The sequence below is a fragment of the Pseudoliparis swirei genome, chromosome 17, assembly GCF_029220125.1.
Source record: "Pseudoliparis swirei isolate HS2019 ecotype Mariana Trench chromosome 17, NWPU_hadal_v1, whole genome shotgun sequence".
In the NCBI taxonomy this organism is placed as follows: Eukaryota; Metazoa; Chordata; class Actinopteri; order Perciformes; family Liparidae; genus Pseudoliparis; species Pseudoliparis swirei.
In genome coordinates this window covers 87,501-97,174 of record NC_079404.1, presented here as the reverse complement: position 1 = coordinate 97,174, position 9,674 = coordinate 87,501, and the positions used below count along the sequence as shown (strand labels likewise).

General features: G+C 53.0%; 1 long non-coding RNA gene across 1 annotated transcript in view; it reads left to right on the top strand.

Moving 5' to 3' along the window:
* Positions 1-7,994: 7,994 nt before the first annotated feature.
* LOC130207185 (uncharacterized) overlaps positions 7,995-9,674 on the top strand; it is a 4,533-nt gene continuing 2,853 nt past the window's right edge. The window contains exons 1-2 of the long non-coding RNA XR_008834247.1: positions 7,995-8,940; positions 9,612-9,674. The exon at positions 9,612-9,674 is cut by the window's right edge and continues 117 nt beyond it. This is a non-coding gene — a long non-coding RNA (uncharacterized LOC130207185). The remainder of the gene's footprint in view (positions 8,941-9,611) is intronic.

Genomic DNA, 9,674 nt, shown 5'->3' with positions numbered 1-9,674 from the left:
TTACTGTAGGAGACATGGGGGTTGGTCTGGAGAGGACCCGGGGGACATATGTCCCTCACTCACAAACAGAGGGGGGTAGTCTGGAGAGGACCCGGGGGACATATGTCCTCACTCACAAACAGAGGGGGTAGTCTGGAGAGAGGACCCGGGGGGGACATGTCCTCACTCACAAACAGAGGGGGGTAGTCTGGAGAGAGGACCCCGGGGGGGGACATATGTCCCCTCACTCACAAACAGAGGGGGGGGGGTAGTCTGGAGAGAGGACCCCGGGGGGGGACATATGTCCCCTCACTCACAAACAGAGGGGGGGGTAAGTAGCAGGAGAGAATGAAACAGCTGGGCACCAACAACAGAGGCCATGAAAACACCTCAATGAAGGAGAGCAGCCCACACACTCACACACACGCACACACTCACACACGCACACACGCACACACTCACACACACACTCACACACAGACACACACTCACACACACACACACACACTCACAGACACACACACACACAGACACACACTCACACACACTCACACACACACTCACAGACACACACACACACAGACACACACTCACACACACTCACACACACTCACAGACACACACTCACAGACACACACACGCACACTCACACACGCACACACTCACATACCTCACACACACACACTCACAGACACACACACACACACACTCACACACACACACACTCACACAGACACACACTCACAGACACACACTCACACACACTCACAGACACACACACACACACTCACACACACACTCACAGACACACACTCACACACACACTCACTCACACACCTCACACACACACTCACACACACACTCACAGACAGACACACACACACACACACACTCACACAGACACACACTCACAGACACACACTCACTCACACACCTCACACACACACTCACAGACACACACTCACACACACACACACACACACACACTCACTCACACACCTCACACACACACTCACAGACACAGACACACACTCACACACACACACACTCACACAGACACACACTCACAGACACACACACACACTCACAGACACACACTCACACACACACCTCACACACACACTCACTCACACACCTCACACACACACTCACAGACACACTCACACACTCACACACCTCACACACACACACACACACACTCACTCACTCACACACACTCACTCACACACCTCACACACACACACACACACTCACACACACACACTCACTCACAGACACACACACACTCACACTCACAGACACACACTCACACACCTCACACACACTCACACTCACACTCACAGACACACACTCACTCACACATACACACACACTCACTCACAGACACACACACTCACAGACACACACTCACACACACACACAGACACACACTCACAGACACACACTCACTCACACACCTCACACACCACAGACACACACTCACACACACACTCACAGACACACACTCACTCACACACACATACACACACACTCACTCACAGACACACACACTCACAGACACACACTCACACACTTCAGATAACCCTAACCCCACGGGACAACTGAAGACATCTAGACGAAATGATGACTAATTTGATTTATATCGCATTGTGAGACTGTATGAACTAGAGTCTGCCTCACCCCCCCCCCCCCCCCCCCTACAGGGAGAGAACCGAAGAGCTCCAGAGGGAACCAAAGAGCTCCAGAGGGAACCAAAGAGCTCCAGAGGGAACCAAAGAGCTACAGAGGGAACCAAAGAGCTCCAGGGAAAACCAAAGAGCTCCAGAGAGAACCAAAGAGCTACAGAGGAACCAAAGAGCTACAGAGGGAACCAAAGAGCTCCAGAGAGAACCAAAGAGCTCCAGAGGGAACCAAAGAGCTACAGAGGGAACCAAAGAGCTCCAGAGAGAACCAAAGAGCTCCAGAGAGAACCAAAGAGCTACAGAGGGAACCAAAGAGCTCCAGAGGGAACCAAAGAGCTATAGGGAGAACCAAAGAGCTCCAGAGGGAACCAAAGAGCTATAGGGAGAACCAAAGAGCTACAGAGGGAACCAAAGAGCTACAGAGGGAACCAAAGAGCTCCAGAGGGAACCAAAGAGCTACAGAGGGAACCAAAGAGCTCCAGGGAAAACCAAAGAGCTCCAGAGAGAACCAAAGAGCTCCAGAGGGAACCAAAGAGCTCCAGAGAGAACCAAAGAGCTCCAGAGGGAACCAAAGAGCTACAGAGGGAACCAAAGAGCTCCAGAGAGAACCAAAGAGCTCCAGAGAGAACCAAAGAGCTACAGCGGGAACCAAAGAGCTCCAGAGGGAACCAAAGAGCTATAGGGAGAACCAAAGAGCTCCAGAGGGAACCAAAGAGCTATAGGGAGAACCAAAGAGCTACAGAGGGAACCAAAGAGCTACAAAGGGAACCAAAGAGCTCCAGGGAAAACCAAAGAGCTCCAGGGAAAACCAAAGAGCTCCAGAGACAACCAAAGAGCTCCAGAGGGAACCAAAGAGCTCCAGAGAGAACCAAAGAGCTCCAGAGGGAACCAAAGAGCTCCAGAGGGAACCAAAGAGCTCCAGAGAGAACCAAAGAGCTCCAGAGGGAACCAAAGAGCTCCAGAGAGAACCAAAGAGCTCCAGAGGGAACCAAAGAGCTACAGAGGGAACCAAAGAGCTCCAGAGAGAACCAAAGAGCTACAGAGGGAACCAAAGAGCTCCAGAGGGAACCAAAGAGCTCCAGAGAGAACCAAAGAGCTCCAGGGAGAACCAAAGAGCTCCAGAGGGAACCAAAGAGCTCCAGAGAGAACCAAAGAGCTCCAGAGAGAACCAAAGAGCTACAGAGGGAACCAAAGAGCTCCAGAGGGAACCAAAGAGCTCCAGGGAGAACCAAAGAGCTCCAGGGAGAACCAAAGAGCTCCAGGGAGAACCAAAGAGCGGGACAAGCAGGAGGAGCCCAGGACAGAAGGAGGCTCCAGGTGACCCTCCTGGAGGAGACGTCACACGGCAACAAAGGTCCTGCTGGCGCTGAGCGTTTGGACAGATGGCCTCATTAGCGCCAACATGCTAGCGCACAACAGGAGGACGCCACGACAGGAGGTCCAACACTCAGCACGCCATGACAGGAGGTCCAACGCTCAGCACGCCACGACAGGAGGTCCAACACTCAGCACGCCATGACAGGAGGTCCAACGCTCAGCACGCCACGACAGGAGGTCCAACGCTCAGCACGCCACGACAGGAGGTCCAACGCTCAGCACGCCACGACAGGAGGTCCAACACTCAGCACGCCATGACAGGAGGTCCAACGCTCAGCACGCCACGACAGGAGGTCCAACACTCAGCACGCCATGACAGGAGGTCCAACGCTCAGCACGCCATGACAGGAGGTCCAACGCTCAGCACGCCATGACAGGAGGTCCGACGCAGCAGACGTGGACCAGCTGTTCCTCTCCGGTCTGACGGAGCGCCCGGCGCTTCAACCTCTCCCCCCTGACCGTCACCCGTTGCAGAGCTCCCAGAGTGCATTGGGAGACGTCTCAGCCACCCTTCCATGTGTGTGCCAGGGGAGAGGGGCTGACCCGGTATCAGTTCCTGGCGACTGACCTGGGCAGACCTTGTGGAGCAAGCGCCTTGACGCAGGTTCATGTGGTCCATTTGTCCTGAAAGTCTTCTGGGGCTCTTTGACCCATGGTTGAGGAGACGTTAGGAACCTCAGGACCACAGCCGAGTGCTCTCCTGCAGCAGATAGGAGCATCTCAGCCTATCTGAGGAGGTGTGAGTGACTTGGCGTAATAACCGCGGTCTGGTCGAGGACACGGAGCACCATGAACAGACGGATGTCTGGAATGAGCCTCATCGTGATCCATCACCTGCGAGGGCATCTGCTGACCCATACGTGGTGCGTCGGGCCGGACCCCCGACCAGAATGCGTGGGAGGTCTGTCTGGAATGCTCAAGCAGAACAGGGCCGACGCTCTGCCTGCTGCTCCTCACAGAGACTCATCCCGAGCATTGGTCTGCCCCTTCTCTCGGCCACCTCCCTTCTTTGAGCTACGCCACTTATCTCATTCAGAGCTCCAACGAGCAGACGTCCTCGAGGACTTGCAGAACCCCGTCGTCACAAAGTCTGCCCTCGCTGCTCTGCAATGCTGTTTCTCTCTCAGGGAAGCCAAACTGAAAAAACAGCTCCAACAAAGCCGTGCCAGTCAAAACCTCAAGTATGCGTCTCAAGGTGAGGAGCCTCGCTCGGCGTGGAGGTCACCGCTGAAACCAGCGCCGTCCTGCCAGAGTCCACAAGGTCAGCTCAGTGCAGAGCAGAACAAAGAAGTGGGGTTTGTTTCATGTTTGGCTCGTTCGCAGGCTCCCAGAGGCATATCGGCATCCCCTCACAGTCGGCTCCCAGAGGCATATCGGCATCCCCTCACAGTCGGCTCCCAGAGGCATATCGGCATCCCCTCACAGTCGGCTCCCAGAGGCATATCGGCATCCCCTCACAGTCGGCTCCCAGAGGCATATCGGCATCCCCTCACAGTCGGCACCCAGAGATTCAAGATTCAAGATTCAAGATGTTTTATTTGTCACATACACACACAGGGTGTGCAGTGAAATGAAAGTGGCAATGCTCAGCAGGAATGTGCAAGGGCAACAAGTACACACTATTTACAAATAAAAAACAACACAATATTTACAGTAAGTGTGTGTGTGTGTGTGTGTGTGTGCCTAAGAGGGGCAGTTGTGTGGGTCTATGTGGGGGTCCTGGTGAGGTGGAGTTCACAATCCTGATGGCCTGAGGAAAGATAGTCCGTCTCAGTCTCTCTGTTCTTGCAGCGTGACTACGGGCGCCTGCCTGACGCAGCAGCTGAAACAGTCTGTTGTTGGGGTGGTGAGGATCCTTCATGATCCTGCCGGCTCTGGTTCTGCACCTCCTGGTGTACAAGTCCTGCAGGGTAGGGAGTGTAGTTCCAATAGTGCGCTCAGCCGAGCACTACTCTCTGCAGAGCCTTCCTGTCCTGAGCGAGCAGTTGCCAAACCAGGCTGTGATGCTTCCTGTCAGGACGCTCTCTACAGCTCCAGAGTAGAAGGACTGAAGGATCCTCTGGAAACTTTAAATTTCCTCAGCTGCCTGAGGTGGTAGGCGCTGCCTTGCCTTTCTCACCAGAGTGTCTGTGTTCGTTGACCATGTCAGATCCTCGGTGATGTGGACTCCCAGGTATTTATACCGCTCACCCTCTCCACAGTAGTCCCGTTAATCCCCAGTGGTGAGTCGTCCTCTGTTGTTGTGCCCTCCTAAAGTCCACAATCAGCTCCTTAGTTTTGGTGACATTCATGATGAGGCTGTTGTCCTGGCACCAGAGTGACAGATCAGCAACTTCCTCCAGGTAGGCCTTCCCGTTGTCGGAGATCAGGCCCACCACCACTGTGTCATCCGCAAACTTGATGATGGTGTTGGAGCTGAACCTGGCCACACAGTCATGTGTGTACAGGGAGTACAGTAGGGGGCTGAGGACGCAACCCTGGGGGGATCCTGTGTTCAGGGTGAGGGATTTGGAGGTGTGTCTGCCCACCCTGACCACCTGTGGCCTGGCGGTCAGGAAGTCCAGGATCCAAGCACACAGCGTCGTGTTCAGTCCCAGCTCAATCAGCTTGCCGGCCAGTCTGGAGGGGACTATGGTGTTGAAAGCTGAACTATAATCAATGAACAGCAGTCTCACATAGCCCCCCCTCTGGCTGTCCAGATGAGAGAGTGTGGTGTGCAGTACCTGGGAGACAGCATCATCCGTGGATCTGTTTGGGCGATAAGCAAACTGCAGCGGGTCCATGGAGGAAGGGAGGAAGCGCAGATGTAGTCCTTTATCAGCCTCTCAAAGCATTTCATGACCACCGAGGTGAGGGCCACGGTCGATAGTCATTCATACATGCTGGAGAAGCATTCTTGGGCACAGGGACAATAGTGGATCTCTTGAAGGAGGCGGGGACCACGGACTCAGCCAGGGAGGGGTTGAATATTGTGGTGAACACTGGAGCTAGCTGGTTAGCACAGGTCTTCAGTACTCGCCCAGATATGCCGTCTGGACCTGCAGCTTTCCTGGTGTTCACCTCAACAGAGCCCTCCTCACACTGTGCTCGGTCACAGAGGTGTGTTCATCCCCAGCGTAGAACTCACCTCGGCCACGCTTAACGGTGTTGTTGTTGGCCGAGCTAGCGCTGTTGTTGGTGGCCTGAAACCCTGCAGAAAATGAGTGCAGGTCGTCCGCAAGGGATGCGTCGGCACTCACCATAGCCGGGTCTGCTCTGGTAGTTTGTGATAGTCCGTAGCCCCTGCCATAGGCGCCTGGTGTCGCGCTGCTCCATCTGTGATTCCACTCTGTCTCGGTACCTCCTTTTGGCGTCCTTCACCGCCCTCCTCAGTCCATAGACCGCTGCCTTGTACTCGTCCATGTTGCGGATACAAGACCGGAGTTATAGGCAGCAATGCAGGCGTTCACAGCTTCACGGATGGATCTATCAACCCACGGCTTTTGGTTAGGAAAGACCCTAACTTTTACCGTGGGGACGATGGTGTCCGTTAGCGTTGCTATGAGGCTCATTGCTACTTCCGCAAACTCGCTGACGTCACTGGAACTGGATTGGATCATGTCCCAGTCGACGACACGCAGAGCGTCCTGTAGCTCAGCCTCTGATTGGTCAGACCACCGCATTACGTTCCTCGTCACTACCGCTTCCCGCGCGATCCTTTGTTTATACTCCGGGAAGCAGAAAAATGGCGGCATGGTCTGATTTCCCTAACGGAGGGAGAGAGACAGCCTTGTAGCCTCTCTTGAATGGCGTATAGCAGTGGTCCAACGTTCTTTCCCCTCTGGTAGCACACGTAATGTGCTGGTGAAAGTTCGGCATGACTTTTTTTAGGTTTGCCTTGTTAAAGTCCCCAGCCACCACCACAGCCGCGTCGGGATACTTGTTCTGATGCCGACATAACACATCATGTAGGTCCGATAGTGCTACGTCGGTGTCCGCTTGTGGTGGAATGTGAGCGGCTGTGGTGATGACCGAGCTGAACTCCCGGGAAGGTAGAATGGACGGCATGAGATCGTCAGATGTTCCAGGTTCGTGAGCAGGAACGAGAAAGAGTCTTAATGTTCTTGGGGTCGCACCACATGTTGTTTGTCATGAAGCAAACCCCTCCACCCTTAGATTTACCAGACTCTTCCGTTCTGTCTGCACGGAAAACAGAGAAGGACTCGGTTGGGCATATGACTCGATCCGGCACCAGCGCGGTCAGCCAAGTTTCCGTCAGACAAAAGATGTTACAATCCCGCATGTCCCGTTGGAATCTGATCCTTGCCCTAAAATCATCCATCTTATTTTCCAGAGACTGGACGTTAGCAAGAAGGATGCTGGGCAAAGGTGGACGGTGGGCTTGAACTCTCAGTCTGTTCGAATTCGCTCCGTTTCCCTCGATGTTTCGTCGTCTCCCGTAGTAGCGGCTCCACTGTTGTTGTTGTGGTTCGCTCGTACAATCTCTGCCGGCCACGCTGGATCGATGGAAAAAGTGGACAAAAACCCTTGTTTTGCGCAAAAGTTTATGTCCAAAAGTGTGCTGCGGTCGTATGCTGTTAGTGCCGATGTGTTTGTGGCAAAGAAAATATTAAAAATAAACACAAAAACTAAAAGAGCGCACAATCTCCACGGAGCTGCCGCGACGGCGACTGGACACAGCCGCGCCATCTTCAGGTTATATCGGCATCCCCTCACAGTCGGCTCCCAGAGGCATATCGGCATCCCCTCAGTCGGCTCCCAGAGGCATATCGGCATCCCCTCACAGTCGGCTCCCAGAGGCATATCGGCATCCCCTCACAGTCGGCTCCCAGAGGCATATCGGCATCCCCTCACAGTCGGCTCCCAGAGGCATATCGGCATCCCCTCACAGTCGGCTCCCAGAGGCATATCGGCATCCCTCACAGTCGGCTCCCAGAGGCATACCGGCATCCCTCACAGTCGGCTCCCAGAGGCATATCGGCATCCCCTCACAGTCGGCTCCCAGAGGCATATCGGCATCCCCTCACAGTCGGCTCCCAGAGGCATATCGGCATCCCCTCAGTCGGCTCCCAGAGGCATATCGGCATCCCCTCACAGTGAGCTGCAGAGGGCACTAGGGTCCCAGGAGACATCTGGTCCAGTCATACCCTGGACAGCGTCTCCATGGATACGCAGCACAACATTCAGCGGCCGTCCAGAGACTCTTCCTCATCGCTCTAAGCTGGCAGAGCGGTCCTGACAAGCAGGACCGCAACACGGATAATTGTTCCACTGCTGGATCCAAGCAGCGGAAAGCAACACAGGCCAGTGGTTGGATGTTCTCCAGCCTGGGGAGCTCCATGTGGCTCATCCAGAGGCTCCTCCTGATCCAGGCTTTAGAGCTGATGGGCTGCGTGGGTCATCAGCTCTTTCCATGATAACACTCATGCGAATGGGGCTATTGTTCTCCTGATCTGCATCATCACCCTTCCAAGTGTAAAGGAAGTTGGCGGATGGTAATGAGCGTTAGGAAAAGCACCAAAAAAGGATTTAACTGCCCCCAGATATTCCCATTATCGGTTTTGATCGGCGTTCTCAAAATGGCCGATCAGATGACGTAACATCTGCGAGAAAAACTATCAGAGACGTTTCAATGGCGGCGCAACGGAGACGATGCGCCCGGCGAGGGCCGCAGAGGTCAGAGGTCAGAGGGGATCCTCACCAGCGAGCGGCGTCCCCGTCCCCCGAGTTGAATCTCTGGGTCGACTCAGCCGACTCTCACATGTCTGCCCCTAGAGATGCTCACGCTAAACACATTCCATCGGGAGCGAGAGGGTTTGAGAGAGTTAGCGGAAAGAACCACGTGAAACAACATCCGCTTTTCAAAATAAGATGTCGACAAATCAAACACGAACATAGACAAGTAAACAATGAACTGATTTTGTACCTTTAGAGATAGTTTCTGAGATTTAGCTTAAATTATGCTAACATTAAAACATGTTCACTGTACCAAGGAAGAGTTTATAAAAATAAGTCAGACTTTTGTACGTTAAACAAAGTCCTGTCTATAGATTTCCCCAAGAGTTCCAGGAAATGAATGATGCAGATGTGTTCCATACATATCTGAAATCCCCTACAACAGCAATCAATACATTTTAACCCTCCTGTTACCTTTATATTTACAAACATATTTTACCCTTGAGGTCAATATGACCCCAGCTATTAAAATCTCCAGAAAATTATTAGAATTAATATTGTTTTCCAAGTTTAAGTGTGAGGTACTTTATGTTTGTTTGTTGACTCCCGAAAGAACACCGACATTAAACATTGAATCGGGTCAAAATGACCCGAAGGCAACACAAGGGTTAATATATCAATTAGGACATTTTTCAAAGTAAAAGTCCTAAATGTTTAAAGAAATCTGTAATTTCTTGAATGTTTGAGGTGCTTTATATATGTATTTCCTCATAGTCCTCATAGCAATAATGCTCCACAATAAATAGAATGCTTCAATCGACACCGTGATCGGTGATCGGCAGATACTGATTTCAGTGATCGTGATCAAACCTGATCGGTGCATCTCTCCTGTCATAGATGCCGTGAGGCGGAGCTACGGCTAACGTGCTCCCAATGCTACCAGCGCTAACCGCCAGCCTG